The 19,494-nt window shown below is 40.7% G+C and overlaps 1 long non-coding RNA gene across 1 annotated transcript in view; it reads right to left on the reverse strand.

The window, feature by feature from the left end:
* Positions 1–18,191, reverse strand: part of LOC132345795 (uncharacterized) — a 66,262-nt gene extending 48,071 nt beyond the window's left edge. The window contains exon 1 of the long non-coding RNA XR_009495356.1: positions 17,316–18,191. This is a non-coding gene — a long non-coding RNA (uncharacterized lncRNA). The remainder of the gene's footprint in view (positions 1–17,315) is intronic.
* Between the last annotated feature and the right edge of the window lie 1,303 nt (positions 18,192–19,494).

Genomic DNA, 19,494 nt, shown 5'->3' on the forward strand with positions numbered 1-19,494 from the left:
GATCCCTGATTCCTCTCCTTGGGTTACCCTTGAGAATCACCAGAAGCACTTTCAATATCTCAGTGCTCAGGACACATCCCAGACCAGTTGCATCAGAATCTCTGAGATTCCAATCCAAATGTCAGTGCTTTTAAAACTCCCAGAGAGATGTTACTGTGCTGTCAGGGTTGAAAACTACTGCTCTAGTAATTTAAGTAATGAGACTTTGACCTTCAGGGCTGACGTGAGAATGGAAAAGAGGGAAGGAATCTGAAAGATAGTTTGAAAGAAAAATCAATACTGCTTTTTGAAAACGCTGGGAAAATTGTTCCCAGAGCTCTATTCCTTTTTTTTTTTTTAAAAAAAGTCCCTTTTCACACATGATACACAAGTTTGGAAAATTTGACAAGCTTAATCAGAACGTGAAGCTTCATTGACGATGAGGCGAAAGGTTGTCCAGGGTGCGTGACTCATGCGACAGCGACTCACTCTCCTGTCTACACCTTAGAGTGACTACCGTCTCTCCTGTCTCCTTAGAGGGATTTTAGGCGCATCATATGCAATGATACAGAACAGAGACTCAGAGGAAAAGGCAGCACTACATTCATGTCAGCTGTTAGTTTAAATAGAATCACACTGAGTAGGTTCACATTAAACTCATAACTACTCCCCTGGGGTGATAAACTAACCTCGTGATTCCATGGTGTAAATCACCTTTTGAAGGTGTTTCTTAGTTGAACCTCAAATTTTAGATCCATAGGTTGTGCTCACTGCTCGGCCAAGAGTTAACCCTTTCGCTACAGCAGAACCAACAGAAACATAGGTTGACGGGCATTTAGAGAGTCCGTACTGGTTACTTTTAATTGAATAAGTGACTGGACATTAACAGCCAAGAAGTTTGCCCTGCTATCTTTATTATTTCCCATGTTTTACGTGGTCATGTTCAAACTGGCTGGAACAATGGGGCAGTTACAGTTACTCTACCCTTTGACTGCTGACCATTATTACTCTTAAAAATGGTTTTCAAATAAATTTGACTGAGCTACCAAACTTTAATTAATCAATTTTCTGTTGTGTTCTTACCAGCACATGAGGGAAAGAGATTAGAAAAGGGACAAAATGAGTTGGAACCACTCCCTTTAAAACTGCAATGCGGTTGCAACCTACCTCACACCATTACCCTTTGAAATCATATCCAGTCTCAAAATTATGAATATTAATTATTTTATCCAGTACTCTATGTTCCCAACATGCTTTACAATCACATTTAGTTAATCCTCATAAAATCCCATTGAGGCATGCTAGTGTTAATATTCTCATTTTATAGCTAGAGAAATCAAGGTTCAGAAACATTAAAAACAACTTGTAATTGAACAAGCCAGTTGAAAGGTGAGATTTTAAAGTCTATGTGACCTCTCTTTTTTTTTTTTTTTTTTTTGCACCTTACTGTCCTCCCTAAGAAATTTTCATGTTAAAGTGCTCACTGGATGAGTTTTCTTTCCTGTAACTCCAGAGCCTTATTGGGCCAAAAATCTTTACATTTGGTAATAGATCCATTAAGTAATCAATGATAGAATTTATAAAAGGTTACTTAAGTTCTCTGCAATTCAAGCATCTTTGTTAAAAAAAAAAAAAAAAAGTACTGATCCAGAAAACTGAGACATTGGGTCTAAGATAATTCCTGAATCACACACTGCTTCACATTGTGGAAGTGGTAAGAAGCAGAAAGCCAAGTGACAGGTCCAGGCCAAGAAAAAATTTATAGATGTTTGCAGGGAAGTCAATGTTTTATGTTTTGCCAGTATTTTCCTGTTTCTTCCCTCTCAATTGTATCACTGTTTAACCAACAAAATGTATCTATCTGACTTACTGTTACTGGCAGCCTGCTGTGGGTCAGGCACTCCATGAAATACTGGAAATATACAAGGATGTATAATAAATACACATTCCAGCCCTGTGGTTCACAGTTTAGTAGGGGAGATAGATAGACATACTCGTGCTGAGTGGGAAGCAAGGTGGGGTGAGAACATGAAGGAAGTACCAATTAACCAACTAGAGGAAGAAGGAGATGCCCAAAACAGAAGCTGCGACAGCCAGGTGTTCCGTGAGTGCATGGGAGTTGCCTAGGAGAGAACACAGCACATTAAGGGAGGAAAAGAAAAAGTGGCATTCTTCCTAGGGTGCTTGGTTACATTCTAACAGGATACCAAACCATAACTAGAAAGAGCAAGCAGTATTTTCCTGATCTGGGATCTTCTCTGCTATTTTTTGTTTGTTTGTTTGTTTTTCCAAATTGCAATCCGTATTCAATAGCTCATTATCCATTTTCCACAGCTCAAGTCTAAGTAGTCAGGGACCGCAGAAACATAGTATATGGTTAAAAGGTGGACAGTACTGATGTTGGGAACCTCCAATTCAAGGTCACCAGCTGGAGGAAAAAAGAGAGAGAGAAGAAAAGAGAGAGAGAGGACATAAAAGGAGAGGAAAGAGAGACAAGCAGCGACTGGCCCTGATATTTACAAAAGAGTGCTCTTGGATGTGATCACATTTGGACTGGGCCTTAAGAGCTTATTGTATCAAATGGATTAATGGTTGTGGAAGTGCTTTGTAAAATGAAGAAACTACACGAATAAGTGCCATTATTATGGAGAGTGAGCTTCGGCCTCTAATAGAAATGGGTCCCACTCTTGCCAGGTCTGAACACAGCTGTGCTCTAGAGCTGTCGGATCTGAAGGGAAGATAGAGATGAGAGGTCTGGGAGGATCTGAAAGACCATGTGTGTGCATGGGCGTGTGACCTCCTTCGGCTCTGTTGCATTTCAGGGAGAATTTCCTGTGCCTGTTCAGCCGTAGCCTGCCTTTCCTGCAGGATATCAAGCTCCAAGTTTACAGTTCCTATCAGGGAGCCTCTTTGTTTGAACAAAGCCTCATTTGTTAGGAAGTGTCACAGATCAGCGTGTATCAGATGCAAGATTGAATGTCCCTCAAGCACAAAGACATGCAAAGCTATGCCAGGATACCAGCAATGGGGCTTTTCACCATGAGAAAACAGATGGTCAGAGTGAAAAAGGCCAGTCTTTATGGCAAAGAAATTCTTCCAGCCCACACCCTCACCCCCAACCCCTCCCCCGGCTCCATTTCCCCATTCACCCTCCTCCCCCTACTCCTCTTTCACTCCATTGCACTGACGGAAACATTCGATATGCGGCAACATCATCCGATGTTTGTGTCTTTTTAATTAAACCAAGAGATCGGGAATAGGGACTCCCTTGTCTTTGTGGAGAGATGATTTCAAAACGAAGATAATAGAACCTCTTTCTCTGCAGGCTTTCAAGAGGCTTGTGTGTAATTTGTCCTTTGCAAGAGCAATCAAAGATAACCGGTGTGCAATTGATTACGGGCTTTGTGTCCTTTTAATTACTTGTTTCTACACACTGGTTGAGTTACATGCTGAAAGCAGATCTGTCTGAGTTCTCTCTAAGCTGTAGTGCTTTCTTTTGCTTACATGGTTTAATAATAAAGCTATTAGTAAGCCACCACCACACAGAACAATCCTATCAGACTGGGATAGATCTTGATTCTTGCCTTTCTTTATTCTTCTAATAGGCTATTAGATGTTTTTATGGAAAACATGGCTAAAGAATGCTACATCATTGCTTAACTATACAAAAATATTCTACAATTTCAGGAGGGTAAAGTCTGCCTTATTCCCAAAGTAGAGTTCACAGGGCAGAAGGATTAGAGCTTATATAACATGTTTTCAGTTCTTTTTAATTAACAAAAACTACATTTTTTTCTTCTCTTTACTGAATACTATCTATCAACTGATATAGCTAAATTCTCTTGAAAAACCATAGGAAAAAAATTTCAAGTTTAGCACAATATATAGATCAGATTTTTGTATTGTTTGTATTCCATGTACTGAAAAATGTTGTCAAGTCAGTAAATGCCAAATGAGAATATAGGAACGATTTTATTACTATTTTATGTTCTCCACCTAGAAGTTGAGAGAGATAAAAAAAAAAAAAAAAAGGCGGGGGAGCTTTCCAATAATAGAAAACTGATTAAATGTCTATGCCACTATTTACTTACCTTCTACTAATTTATGCCCTAGAGAAGAAGAAAAGCTAAAAGTTGTAACCGTGTAAAAGAAACCCATTTAATTTCAATATGTCACTTTTGAGACTACAGCGGCTGAGATAGGAAATGAGTGGAAAGCTTAGCAAAGTGTGTGATCCCCACAAAAGACACTAAATTCAGGGGCCTCGCCTCCTGTTTATCAGATCTCCATAGACGGGAGCTCCCTACAAATGGTGAAACTAACCCGCACTGTCGGGAAACCTGTAAGCTTGGATCCCCACCCACCTCCCATGCTCTCAGGTCCTGTAAGCATCACTGCTGCTTGGCATTATATTCCTCCTCCTTCCCAGAAATGCTGTCTACTTTGCAGGCCTGTATCTGTCTACAAAATGTCCTCAGCAACATGGGAAATATAGAAACTTACCTTCTTTGAAATGTGATTCCTTCTGCCGAAACAGCTTGTAGTCTATGCAAGGAAATAAGTCTTAAACAAGTGAAATTGTCAATGAAATAACAACTGAACATGTGCCATATGATCCTACAATCCAACTCCTGAGCATATATCCAGAGGAAATCATAATTTGAAAAGACACATGCACCCTATTGTTCATTGCAGCACTGTTTACCATAACCAACACATAGAAATAACCTAAATGTCCATCAACAGATGAATGGATAAAGAAGACGTAGTACATATATATGATGGAATATTACTCAGTCATGAAAAGAGTGAAATAATGCCATTTGCAGCAACATGGATGGACATAGAGATTATCATATTAAGTGAAGTAAGTCAGACATGAAACAACAGACTGGTTCCAAATAGGAAAAGGAGTCCATCAAGGCTGTATATTGTCACCCTGCTTATTTAACTTATATGCAGAGTACATCATGAGAAATGCTGGGCTGGAGGAAGCACAAGCTGGAATCAAGATTGCAGGGAGAAATATCAATAACCTCAGATATGCAGATGATACCACCCTTATGGCAGAAAGTGAAGAAGAACTAAAGAGCCTCTTGATGAAAGTGAAAGAGGAGAGTCAAAAAGTTGGCTTAAAGCTCAACATTCAGAAAACTAAGATCATGGCATCCAGTCCCATCACTTCATGGGAAATAGATGGGGAAACAGTAGAAACAGTGGCTGACTTTATTTTTCTGGGCTCCAAAACCACTACAGATGGTGATTGCAGCAATGAAACCAAAAGACGCTTACTTCTTGGAAAGAAAGTTATGACCAACCTAGACAGCATATTAAAAAGCAGAGACATTACTTTGCCAACAAAGGTCCATCTAGTCAAGGCTATGGTTTTTCCTGTGGTCATGTATGGATGTGAGAGTTGGACTATAAAGAAAGCTGAGTGCTGAAGAATTGATGCTTTTGAACTGTGGTGATGGAGAAGACTCTTGAGAGTGCCTTGGACTGCAAGGAGATTCAACCAGTCCATCCTAAAGGAGATCAGTCCTGGGTGTTCATTGGAAGGACTGATGCTGAAGCTGAAACTCCAATACTTTGGCCACCTGATGCAAAGAGCTGACTCATTTGATAAGACCCTGATGCTGGGAAAGATTGAGAGCAGGAGAAGAAGGGGACGACAGAGAATGAGATGGTTGGATGGCATCATTGACTCAATGGACATGGGTTTGGGTGGACTGCGGGAGTTGGTGATGGACAGGGAGGCCTGGTGTACTGCGGATCAAGGGGTTGCAAAGAGTTGGACACAACTGAGCAACTAAACTGAGCTGAAGTCAGACAAAGCCAAATACTATCTTTGTATTATAAGTCACTTATATGTGGAATCTAAAATATGATACAAATGGACTTAATAGACATAAAGATTTAATAGACAAAAAAACCAGACTCACAGACTTGTGGTTTCCAGGGCTTGGAAGTGGGGAGGGACGGATTGGGAGTTTGGGATTAGTTCAGTTCAGTCGCTCAGTCGTGTCCGACTCTTTGCGACCCCATGAATCGCAGCACGCCAGGCCTCCCTGTCTATCACCAACTCCCGGAGTTCACTCAGACTCAAGTCCATCGAGTCAGTGATGCCATGCAGCCATCTCATCCTCTGTCGTCCCCTTCTCCTCCTGCCCCCAATCCTTCCCAGCATCAGAGTCTTTTCCAATGAGTCAACTCTTCGCATGAGGTGGCCAAAGTACTGGAGTTTCAGCTTCAGCATCATTCCCTCCAAAGAAGTCCCAGGGCTGATCTCCTTCAGAATGGACTGGTTGGATCTCCTTGCAGTCCAAGGGACTCTCAAGAGTCTTCTCCATCACCACAGTTCAAAAGCATCAATTCTTCAGCGCTCAGCCTTCTTCACAGTCCAACTCTCACATCCATACATGACCCATGGAAAAACCATAGCCTTGACTAGATGGACCTTTGTTGGCAAAGTAATGTCTCTGCTTTTGAATATGCTATCTAGGTTGGTCATAACTTTCCTTCCAAGGAGTAAGCGTCTTTTAATTTCATGGCTGCAGTCACCATCTGCAGTGATTTTGGAGCCCAGAAAAATAAAGTCAGCCACTGTTTCCACTGTTTCCCCATCTATTTCCCGTGAAGTGATGGGACAGGGGATTAGCAGATGCAAACTATTATAAATAGAATGGATAAACAACATGATGCTTCCCAGGTGGCTCGGATGGTAGAGAATCTGCCTGCAATGCAGACCTGGGTTCGATCCCTGGGTCAGGAAGATCCACTGGAGAAGGGTATGGTAACCCACTCCAGTATTCTTGCCTGGTTAGAATTCCATAGACGGAGGCGCCTGGTGTGCTTCAGTCCATGGGGTCACAAAGAGTCAGACACAACTGAACGACTAACACTTACCCTTTCACCTACTGTATAGCACAGGGAACTATATTCAATACCCTGTGGGAAGCCATAATGGAAAAGAATATGAAAAAGAACTTATATATGAAGCAGTTTGCTGTACAGTAGAAATTAAAACAACATTGCAAATTAATACTTCAATAAAATAAATTTTAAAAAAGTAAACATGATGAACTCTAACTTAGAAGGAGTTCAATACACATAAAGCAGACAAATGAGACCTCAGACTAAGTGAGATGTAAGCTGTGCTGAAGCATAAATAGATATAGAGAAGATTGGGAAAGGCAAAGAGAAAACATTCTCAAATGAGGCTTCACGAGGCAGTGATGAGTAGAGCAGGAGGTTTGAATAGGAAGAAGTGGAAAATTAAGAAGCACTGATAATATCAGCCTTTCAATTACAAAGATTCTTAAATGTCAGACATTCTTTTTTAAAAAACAAATATTTATTCAGTGCTTTCAGTGTGATGTGTTAAGCTAAGTACTGGAAATGATAAAAGGAGCAAGATATAGTTTTTGTCCCCATGAAAATCACCATCAGGTGGAAAATACAAGCTCAGCCTTTCAAATGTCATAAATTACTGTGTGTTTATATGCCATTCCAGCAGATTTTCATAGCTAAATTAATAAAATAATGCTGTTTATTCGATATGTTTCTCATATACCGAGAATAATGGATTATCTTTCTGATAGTTATAGCACATAAATATGTTATGCTCCTCCATGTTGGTTATTAGTTCTATTTTATGAATCTTATCATGTTTCTCTTTTGTTTCCCTTTCCAACTGCTTGTTTTCATCAGCATTTTCTGTCTCCATTATCACAGAATTTGATTCAGCATTTACTGGATCTCTTCTCTGATGTTTAGGGGCTTCCCTTGTGGCTCAGACAGTAAAGAATCCACCTACAATAATGAAGACCTGGGTTTGATCCCTGGGTTGGGAAGATTCTCTGGAAGAGAGCATGGCAACCCACCCAGTATTCTTGCCTGGAGAATCCCCATGGACAGAGAAGCCTGGCGGGCTACAGTCCATAGGGTCGCAAAGAGTCGGACACAACTGAGCCACTAACACTTTCACTTACTTTCTCTGATGTTTCACATTATCAGAGTTCTTCCACAAGATTCCGTCATTTCCTAAAGATTTTATTAAACACACACATACCCCAGATTCTTAGAATGCTGGAGCGTTGATGTGATAACCACAGTAATCTGATCTTTAGGGAACCACACCTAAGCATTACAAATATACAATTTAATGAGATATATGTCTAAGCACTGCATTTACATAGTTCTATAACAGAGTTATGATTTAAGTACTATGAGAGTAGGGAACGAAGGGGCAACTAGCATGAAAAACGTGGAGGTAAATTTATATAGATAAATTTCTTTGGATGTAAAATGAGTGTTCATATAATATAATCTAAAAACAGATACTAGAAATTCCTATCTCCTCTGCATCTCTTCCTTTGATGAATCTTCTAAATTTAGAAATGTAGCATTTTTTATTTCCTTCTCTTTCAAATGCCCGCCCTACAGACCGTGCATTGTCAGTGGGCTCTGATGCAAATTGCTTCGCAGCAGAAACCACTCTGCCATTATACTCTAATTTGCAGCCAAGCTGGCTTTCAGCTGGTGCCTTGTCCTTGGGCTATCATTCACTGTCAGGACTCTCCAGGGTGCACCAGCTGCTCTCTTAACGGAGAGAAGGAGGGAAGCAGTCATACGTCACTGATTCCCCAAAAGAGCCTGCCTTGACTACCACGATTCCTCCTTGGTTCCGGGACTGATAATCGTGTATCCAGGATCAGGGCGGCCTCTGGGCAAACTGGTGAAGTACGTGATATTTTCCTTAGTTAACATCTCTTTTCCTTTGGCCCTACTTTCTACCATGTCTCAGGCTGGACTTGGCCATTCCAAAACTTATTCTGGCTACCATCTCTAGATAAAGATTCAATCTACTAGAACAGTAATTTTCAACTAAAGGGTTAATATTTATCCCCGAAGTATACTTTACACGAGTGGAATGGGTGTAAAGTCTCGCATACAATGTCAGGCAGTTTATAAGACTATCCTTGAAGCCAGCCTAGGATAAGAACTGCTGCCTCAACCTTCTTTCCTGTTTTCTCTTTCTTCCTCTCTCCATCCTTTTTCCCATTTCTCACATCTCATTCTCTGATAAGAAAAACATTTCAATCAAAATCATGAGAAAGTGTTCAAAAAGATTTTCACTATATTTTTGAAACCTAATTTGCTTTTTTAGGAAAGTGTAAGTGAAATAACTGAAAATAGAGCTGGTTAAAGCCAAACTTCAACTAAAAGGAACCATGGATTTATTTCTTGTGTATCCTCTGGCCACATAGCTGCTGTCGAAACAACTGCAATAAACTGGTCTAATGAAACCTTGGGTACAGCACATAAGGAATTCTGAAGAGAAATTTCACATTTTTCTTCTTTTTGAGAGTAATTAAATATCAATTTAGAGAGACTAATGGTTAAAATTTGCTCCCCTTTGGACTGAGCAATGGTGATTCAATTTTAACAGCTGCCAAGTGCCTCCCAATGATTATGTTTTCAAGAAGCAGCATTTGTTTTATAGCACAGCTGCAGGTGGTGCTTGCTTATCTGTAGGCAGGATTCTGCAACAGCCAGCTAGGAATCTCCTCTCCTCCTATGACTTTCAAAATGTCTGGGGCCTTTTCCAGAAATGGAAAAAAAAATTTTTTTTAAGGTTAGTAAGAGCACACCATAGGTAATACATGTACAAAATAATTGAGAGCTAAAGGAAAACATAAAAAAAATACAATACTATGTTGCCATCCCATTCTAGTATCCCCAAAAGTAATTGTTATCACAGGCTTCTGAGGTGACACAGTGATCACCTGTGCTCCAAGGATTCCTGTCAATGCAGGAGACACGGCAACCCACTCCAGTATTCTTGCCAGAGAAATCCCATGGGCAGAGGAACCTGGCGGGCTACAGTCCAATAGGTAGCGAAAGAGTCAGATGTGACTTAGCAACTAGAGGAAAACAGTTGGACACAACTTAATGACTCAACAACAACCCTAGGCATCTCATTTGAGTATTTCATGAGATGGATTAGCCCCAAAATTCCATAAGATGGATTAGCTCCAAAATTCTGATTAATTCCTCTTGATAAAATACTTTAAATGATCTTATCATTTCTGTACTAAACTTTAAAAAAATTGAAAACATTCTTTTTGGGCAATTGTATTGGGTGACGTCTTAGCCGATCTTGGATCTTCATTAGGATCATTAAAAAAAATATATGATCATAAAGCTAAAAAAATCTTTCTTGGCCCTTGAATGGAAATTTTTCAATGTGTGAAACAAAATCAGGCCATGTCGGTCCTATATACCAAAGCGAAAATGACAAAAATGTGATGTATCACTGTATCCCGCTTGATGCCTATTTCAAACATTGCTAATTGTTTATATTTTCTGCTTAGCCCAGGCACAATGTAAGAATGCTTCTGAACATAGTTACACATGCATTCAAACCAATTGTTTGAAAGTGACAGATGAGATAAAGCTCATTCTCTATCTCTGCTAGATCACTGATAGAATCACTGGGCCATCGCAAATGCAGCAGAACCACCTGTCTGATCCTGGATTGAGCACAAGGGCCCAATGTAACTCTTTTCTCTTCCATCAGACAGGGGCCGAGGTGGTACACTCCGGCCTGTGGGCCAAATCTGGCTGTACTGTTTCTGTATGAAAGTCTACTAGAAAAAATGGCCATACCCATTTGTTCACATGTTATGCATGACTGCTTTCCCTGCTTTGAATTACATAAACCAGAAATTCCACAAGCTAGGTCCAGTTGGGTCTTTTCACTTTTATACAACAATGATAGGTATTCCAGAACTTTGGATTCTGATTTGCCACCTTGGATATCATTATCTCCTCCAACCAAGGACGTTAAAAATTCCTATGTTACAAGAAAGAACAAAATAAGAGACTATTGGCTTATAGATCCCAGTGGCATTTGTATGTAAAGAGCCATGAAACCATGCTCCTAGCACTGAAAACAGACATGCAGTGTGATATCAAAGCCAAGGTTCTAGTCCCTTCCCCCACCTCTGCTTCCCATCAGCTCTTTCCCCAGCTTGGAGATTCAGGCTTGGCTTGTACATGTTCTGGAGGCTTTTTCTAAGCAGAGAAAATTACTCCCCAGTGAGTTCTCTGGTCAAACACCATGCAAAACCTATCTGCCATTCCTGCTGTGGCCAGCCCTGAGGGTCACTAAAGCTCTGATAAGGAGGTATGCCTGTTAACACAGCATTACACTGCAATTATAAATTTTTATATGTAAGCTGCTATACATGGCTTCCCAGGTGATGCTAGTGGTAAAGAATTGGCTTGCCAAATCAGGAGACACAAAAGATTCAGTTTTGATCCCTGGGTGGGGAGGAAATAGCAACCCAGTCCAGTATTCTTGCCTGGAAAATTCCATGGACAGAGGACCCTAGTGAGCTACAGTCCATGGGGTCAGAAAGAGTCAGACACGACTGAAAGACTGAGCAGAGCATATATACAAGCTGTTATATGGGGCTTCCCTGGTGGCTCAGACAGTAAAGAATCTGCCTGCAATATGGAAGACCTGGGTTCAATTCCTGGGTCAGGAAGATCCCCTGGAGAAGGGAATGACTACCCACTCCAGGTTTCTTGCCTGGAGAATTCCATGGACAGAGGCTACAGTCCATGGGGTCGCAAAGAGTCAGGCACAACTGAGCAACCAACACGAACTGCTACGTACATTTGTTTGCCAACTCTGATAAATCTAATAATTCTTTCAATAGCGTTCAAACAATAAAACGTCTTGTTTGTTACCTTTATAAAGCATCAAATCAAAATATTCAGGAGTTTTAAGACACAAGAAAGAGAAAAGGGTGGGGTCAAGTGGGGAATTAATGTCTCTTGAACACCCCTCTATGCCTTGAGCTTTATGCTTTCCCATACGCAACTTCATTTATTCCTCATGGCATCCTGTGACACAGAAATGATTCTACTTATTTTATTGAAAGTTTCCTGACATGGATGAACCCAGCAGACAATTGGTCACAACATTGCTGACTAAACTAATGAAACCTCACTTAAGGTTTTTTGCAGAGTCTGAATCCCGTATTGCTGTGGAGTGCCATAGATACTTTTGTTGCTGTTATTCCAAAATTCTGATATCAGAAGAGAAGGAAATGCAGGGAATAGAAAAAGAAAGGGGGAAAGGTAACGAAAGTGTTGGGGAAAGAGGCAGTGGACAGAAACCTTGGGAAAAAATTTAAAATTATATATTTCTCACGCTCAAGCTTATTGTTAAAGCATATTCCCAAAAGATAATCCCATCTCTAGCTGAGGAACCAGACAAAACCACATGTGTCAGCTATGAGCAGATGTATATTCCACAATATGTGCTGGGAGGACAAAAGTCCTTTGATGGGAACTTTAAACGATATTACTTAATTCCACCGTACCTGACGCGCATAGGACACATTTCTGAGAGGTTTTGCTGTGGCAAGAATAAAAGGATCCCAAACAGGAAATTCCTGCTGGGGTTCTGTAGCTGGCTCTATTGTGAATACTGCAAAGTCAGCTTAGGCAGCCTAGCATTGTGGAATGGCTAACTGCTCACAGTATGTCTGTTCCCTTGCAAACCCATGTGAACTCACCACAGAGGGAGATGTTGCTGGGACTGAACTCTGCACATGACAATGAAGACTTAACAGCAGTCCACTGTGGGGGGAACAAGAGGTCAGGGGCAGCCTCTGCCTCTTTAAGAGGCATTTTCCAACTGACTGGCAAATGCTCAGCATTTCAATTCCTGCTTCGCAAGGAAAGGAAATGAATTGCAACTGTATTCCACTGAGTTTTAACTATAGACAGACTTGGTGGGTATCTTTCAGATTTACTCAGCTTTATTCTATATATTCTTCTAGCAGTTTAATTTGCAAGCAACAGCCTTCAACAAAACCAGCTCAGATATCATTCAAATAATTTAACTGTTTTTGCTTCCCAGCTGCACATGTTTCAGAAAAGGGCAGAGTCAATGATGTATACTGGAGATTTTTCTTTTCTTTCTTCAAACCAGATTTGGCCAATCCAGATTAGCAGTTAAACTGTTTTCTTTTTAGGACATTCCCAGAATTCGCTGATCCCTAACAACTGTTGTTTCTCCGCACCACCCTTCCAGCAGTTACAGGGAGTGGTGAAGAGCTTGAGGTCTAGAGACAAACCATCTGAATTCACATTCTGGCTCTGCCACTTTGTAACCTTGGGTAATTAATTAGTCTCTATAAACCCCACTTTTACTCATCTATGAAACGGGGGGATTCTGACTTGTAGGGCTTAATGAAGTTCAGTGAGCTAATGCAATCAAAGCATTTAGCTGAGAGCCTTGAATAGAAAAAGAAAAGCTTCATCCCCGCCACCGCCCTCTGACCCCCAGTACTTGTTGGGGGGGTGGGCGGTGGGGGGCGGTGCTGCTGTAATCATTTGTTCTGATTGTCACAGTGCTTTATGGTCCCCTTTTTAAAAAGTCTTGTGTAAACTTCTTATTTTCCCTTTAAATTCCCCTTCCCATGATCTATGACTCCTACCTAAACCATTTCTGATAGTGTTTCCTAGTTCCCCAGGAGTCCAACAACAGACTGTTTCTATTTCCTTCCATCTTGCAATGCAGTATCCTTCCCTCTAGATCTAGCAGTAGGAAAAACAATGTGAGAGGGAAAAGTACAGGTGAAAAAAAAAAAAAGAGAGAGAGAGAGAGAGAAAGTAAAGAAAGCTAGATATATGTTATGCTGCGGCTAAGTCACTTCAGTCGTGTCCGACTCTGTGCGACCCCATAAATGGCAGCCCACCAGGCTCCACTGTCCCTGGGATTCTCCAGGCAAGAAAGATATGTGCTATACTTGCCTTGTTAAAAGATTAGGATACAATCTTATCCTGGTATCTCATTGTGATGATTGAGATTAACCATCTATTTGATATTTAGGTCACTTGCATTAGAAAAAGAAAGAAATTATAATTCTTTTACCTTCAAATCCTATTTTAGTACAGCTAGGAGAAGGCAATGGCACCCCACTCCAGTAGTCTTGCCTGGAAAATCCCATGGATGAAGGAGCCTGGTAGGCTGCAGTCCATGGGGTCGCTAGGAGTTGGACATGACTGAGCTACTTCACTTTCACTTTTCACTTTCATGCATTGGAGAAGGAAATGGCAACCCACTCCAGTGTTCTTGCCTGGAGAATCCCAGGGACAGAGGAGCCTGGTGGGCTTCCATCTATGGGGTCGCACAGAGTCAGACACGACTGAAGTGACTTAGCAGCAGCAGCAGCAGCATACATACTTTTACACTTAGTACTTGATAAACTTTAAGCTGTTAGGTGGCTTTAATAGAAAACTGGATCTATTTTAAAAAAACAAGTCTATCCCTTAAAAATAGCAACACCACCTTCTTGAGGCTTTCTGCATTAAGTCACTTGCTTTCACAAAGCAATGCCTTCTGCCTTCAGTCATTTATTTTGGGGTATACAATCCCTGCAATTCTTGATAAGGAAAAAGAAAAAGACTGTAAATCATGACAAATAGAGAAGAAAAAAAAAAAAAAAAAGAACCGAAAAAAAAAGAAAAATGACTCTGATGTGCTGAAGACTTCTGTGTGAAATGCCCATCATCCTCTCCATTCACTCTGAATTAAGCAAGTGGTGCATGACATGAATGGAAGCTGGATCAGCAGAAGGAGGTCTACAATCGTGCCCATCTGGTATGCAGGTGTTTGCACAGAATCTCCCCAGCCAAACTTACAGAGGGTGGCATTTTTGTGGAGCTGACTCCACACTAGGACAGAGAAAGAAAGAGAGGGAAACCACGCATTATAATAAGTGATGCTACTCTCAGTTTCCATCTACCTTCAAAGAGTTGTGCTCAAATTTCATCTGCAAAAAGATCTCTTAAGAAACTTTGTAAAAATTCAGAGGCCTGAACCCTTCCCAAAAGATTTACTTTAATTGTATACCTATGGCATGTTCTGGAAGTCCGCTTTCGACAAACATTCTAGGTTATTCTAATACAACTGTTCCTTAGTCTGTATTTTCAGAAGTACGGCTTTAAGATATAGAATACAATGGCTAAAGAACATCTAGAAAATAAATACTTTTACAGTTTACAGCCATTCTCATTATGTGAATATTGCCTACATAATGCCTATAGCATTCACAAACATATTAGAATATTTAACCAGAAAACTAAAAAAAAAAAAAAAAGTGTCCACACAAACTCTGAATATCATAAAACCTTTTAAAAGTAATGTGTGTCCTTATTTACTAGGTCCAATACCTACAAAGGGAAACTAAGCACAAGTCAAGTTTGAATGCTAGTGATTCCTTAAACCTATCATAAACCTTTGCCCAATTTCACTTGATTCTTTTGGCAACTGGATGTGAGAGTTGGACTGTGAAGAAAGCTGAGCGCCGAAGAATTGATGCTTTTGAACTGTGGTATTGGAGAAGACTCTTGAGAGTCCCTTGGACTGCAAGGAGATCCAACCAGTCCATTCTGAAGGAGATCAGCCCTGGGATTTCTTTGGAAGGAATGATGCTGAAGCTGAAACTCCACATCATGCGAAGAGTTGACTCATCGGAAAAGACTCTGATGCTGGGAGGGATTAGGGGTGGGAGGAGAAGGGTATGACAGAGGATGAGATGGCTGGATGGCATCACCGACTCGATGGATGTGAGTCTGAGTGAACTCTGGGAGTCGGTGATGGACAGGGAGGCCTGGCGTGCTGCGATTCATGGGGTCACAAAGAGTCGGACACGACTGAGCAACTGAACTGAACTGAATATATCCTGTGTATTGCTGTTTATTGTCTTTTTTTAAATCACTATCAAATATAAATGAATGTCCCCTAAAAATTCTTCTCTGAAACAGCTCTCAACAACCAAGAACCACTCACCTACCTACTCACTTATCCCAAGATTGGGAAATAGAAAAGATGAACCTAAGAAACATTCAAAAGCCAGATCATATAAATATCTTTGAATCAGGTTGAGTTTAGACTGTCTTCAGTAGGTGATGGGAAATCATTGAAGCTTAGAGGAACACCATGATCACAGTTATTTCATGGATTTCACATAGACTGTAAACTTTAAGGGTTTTGTGATAAAGTATATGAACAGATTCTGCTGAAAATAAAAAGGTTATGTCTTAAATAGCATATTGATATGGTAAAATTACAAGTCATTAATTATTCAGACATCAATCTAAAGTAAAGAAAAAAAAATAGAATGTAGCACTTCTCATTAGCCTTAAGAATACATTTCTAAGAGTAATGTCCATTCAATAAATATTTATTTCGTGCCTATATTATGTTAGGCACTGTGCTGGGTGTTGAGAAGAAAAGCAAGGAGGCTGTCCACTCTCAGGGTGTTTACAGTCTACTGAGGCAGACACTGAATAAATAATCAAACAAGCTGTGGGTTTTCCACATTCTCTTTGCTATTCCTGCTATTCCTAGCGGTATGATGCTTTGATTTCTTTTCAAATGGAAGGCTTTTCCATATTCCTTCTATTTTAGGAACTCCTAGCAATCATCAGAGGTCTCAAACTGCCTGCAGACCTATTTTTTTTGGCCCATACAATGCTGAGGTCCACTGGGTTTGTTGTTGTTGTTGTTGTTTTTAATTTTAATTCATTTCCAACATAAAATATGAGCTTCCAATTTCTCTTGAATATTTGGCCCTACTGAGCCTCAGTTTCCACAAGGCTACAAGTGTCTGGAGCTGAGTAGCAGCTATCCTTTTCAAAAGTAAAATGTTCTGTCCACTTGGCCAACTTTAAGCCCAGTCCCTATCACCTCCTGACATGCAGATCAAGAGTCTGCTGGCATTGATCATCTCCCTTGAGTTGCTATTTTTCTTACCCTGGCTCAGTTCCCTCATCAGCACTCCTTACCAGACTCTCCTAGACAGTCGAGTTTGCAACTGCCACTCTACAGAGAAAAACTTCTCGATCATTTTACAAAATCCTCTTCAGAGTGTTCCTTATCCTGGTTCTCCTGCTCATCAAGTCTCTAGACTAAGTACATAATCAGATGTTGTTCAACACTCATTTTATTTCTTTAACTATTTCTTCAACTTTTCAAGTGTGCCTTTTTCTTAAATCCGTTTAGTCCACACAAACCAGATTGCTCATTGGTTGGCCCTGAATATGACCTATTTTCGGTTACATTTCTTACATCACTAGAATCTCTCCATCTAGAACACATGCCAGCTCTCCAAACTCTGGCTGCCCACTTGCACCCGCCCTCAGGTCCAGTTCAACCCCCCTACCTTTTCCCCTGAAGCCATCCAGACTTCTCTAGCCACCGCCCCACCCCCTGAACCTCTGTAAGGCCCCTCAAGCTTTTACCTTACCTTACAATACTGCTTTCTAGGTGGCTCAGTGGATTAAGAATCCGCCTGCAATGCAGGAGACGTGGGAGACTCTGGTTCGATCTCTGGGTTGGGAAGATTCCCCTGGAAGAGGGCATGACAACCCCACTCCAGTATTCTTGCCTGGAGAATCCCATCGACAGAGGAGCCTGGTGGGTTGCAGTCCAGAGGGTCGCAAACACTCAGACCTGAGTGAAGAGACTGAGCACGCACACACTGCTTTCTATCTTTGAACTCCTTGAAAGCGGAATCCTGTCTAATTTATCTTCCTTTTCCCATTAGCAGAGTGCCAAGCAGAAAGCACTAATCATTTGTACAATAAATGAAGAGAGATTCTACTTGAAATTAACTGTAAAGCAAGGAGCTGAAAGTATGTAACTCCCTCTAGGATATGGATGGTTGTTTTCAACGCTCAAGCTGCACAGATGTGCGCTTGTTTGAGGCCTTGTTTTGTGTTTGTTTGACTTCTTACTCCCAACACTTGCTTTCCCACACACGTGTCCAGTGGAAACATGCCCATTCATTCCGTGTGTTTTGCCAGTTCCTTATTTAGTAATCTAGTCCAGTAGATTTTCTTTTATTTTTTTTTTCCTTAAAATGTTACACAAAACAAATTTAATTCTTGGTTCTAGATTAGTGCCATAACAAAATTTGGGATTTTTCTTATTTTTACTTGACTATAAGCCCTTTAGGGTAAGAACACTTAGCCACCATGTCTTACCATATCTTATATACTATGCAATAAATGTTTTTGTAATAAGTGTCTTTACTCTATTTTTAGAATCTGGACATTGAATTCTCGAGCCAGAATATATCTTTGTAATTTTGGAATAAGTATTACTTTCTACCCATTGTAAAGGCAATGTGCTTTTCTCTAAAATGAAAACAAGAAAGGCAAGAGTGTATGCAGAGACATTAAATTTCTTAAGCAAGTTTTCATACAACTAGTTAGTGTAATCATCTGTACTATTTAAGTTGTGAACGGACTGAGCAGAAAATAGAAGTGCATTTTGGAAAATGATCTTGTATAACCACCTGCTGCTCTAGGCAAGGGTGTCCTGAAGTCTCCAGTCCTCCATCAAGCTTCTCAATTGGCCCTGCTGGAGAGCTATGTGCTAAAGCACCAACGGTGCACATACAAAATTTCCACTTGCCACTTAGCAGTTTCACTCCCAAGGTCAAAGAAGATTAACTTTTTCTTTTTATAAGCAACCTTTCAACCATGAGCTTGCCTCCAGCAGGGCTGCCTCCATGCTCCTGACCCTTACCTTCTATGTCAGCCCAACACATTTTGATTTTAAAATGAGTAAATAAATAAAAATAAAGACAGGTTTTTCTTCTAGAGAGTAAGATTTCAGAGCCTAAAGAGCCCACAGGCAGATCACCTACAACTGCCCAACTTAGTCATAGGGCCCAACTTGGCAAACTGCAATTCACAAGCCTGTTTTTTTAGTTCCAACCTGTTTCATACTCAAGCTAACCCAGCTATTTGCCTTATTCCCAATTCCATGGGGAAACCAAAGCCTTTCTGGCTGAATCGCAGACACAACACCCTATATTCAGGCACAGCTTTGGCTTTGGCATTGACTAGAAGCACCGACGCTGGTAGCCTCCCCTTTGGTTGTCTCTGTCACTAGACACTAGAGTGCCTGTCTTAAGCACCCAGTCCAGGTCTGTTTCCACCAAGTCCTGCCCCCTTCTGTTCTTAGTTCAAAGCTCATTTCCTCTGTCTTGGCTGTTTCCAGGCAGATTCACTTGTTCTCTTTCTCTCGCAAACCTGGGCAACTACACTGTGTCTTGGTCTCATTTCCTGATGTCAGTCAGCTTCAATGCCTCTTAATCCTCTGTCAATAGATGGGAAGACACATTTTGATTGGTGGCCAAACCTTTGTGGTTCTAATCTAAGGGATAAAGAGGTGAGCAAAGGCTAAAAGGAATTTAGGAGGCATTAATGTACTTTGGGTAAGGAAAGTGAACGCAATGTAGAATGGGGAGAGAAATGAGCCACTAAGTTTAGAGTATTAGTTATTCAGTCTGTGTAAATAAAAAGCAGACTCTAAGGCAGTATTTTTCAAAATGTGGTTCAAGGGCCACCTATCTTAGAATTGTTTGTAGGAAGGTGGTGAGGGGGAGGAGAAAAGACTGCTTGATCAAGTCCTGG

Source organism: Bos taurus, chromosome 7, assembly GCF_002263795.3.
Source record: "Bos taurus isolate L1 Dominette 01449 registration number 42190680 breed Hereford chromosome 7, ARS-UCD2.0, whole genome shotgun sequence".
Lineage (NCBI taxonomy): Eukaryota > Metazoa > Chordata > Mammalia > Artiodactyla > Bovidae > Bos > Bos taurus.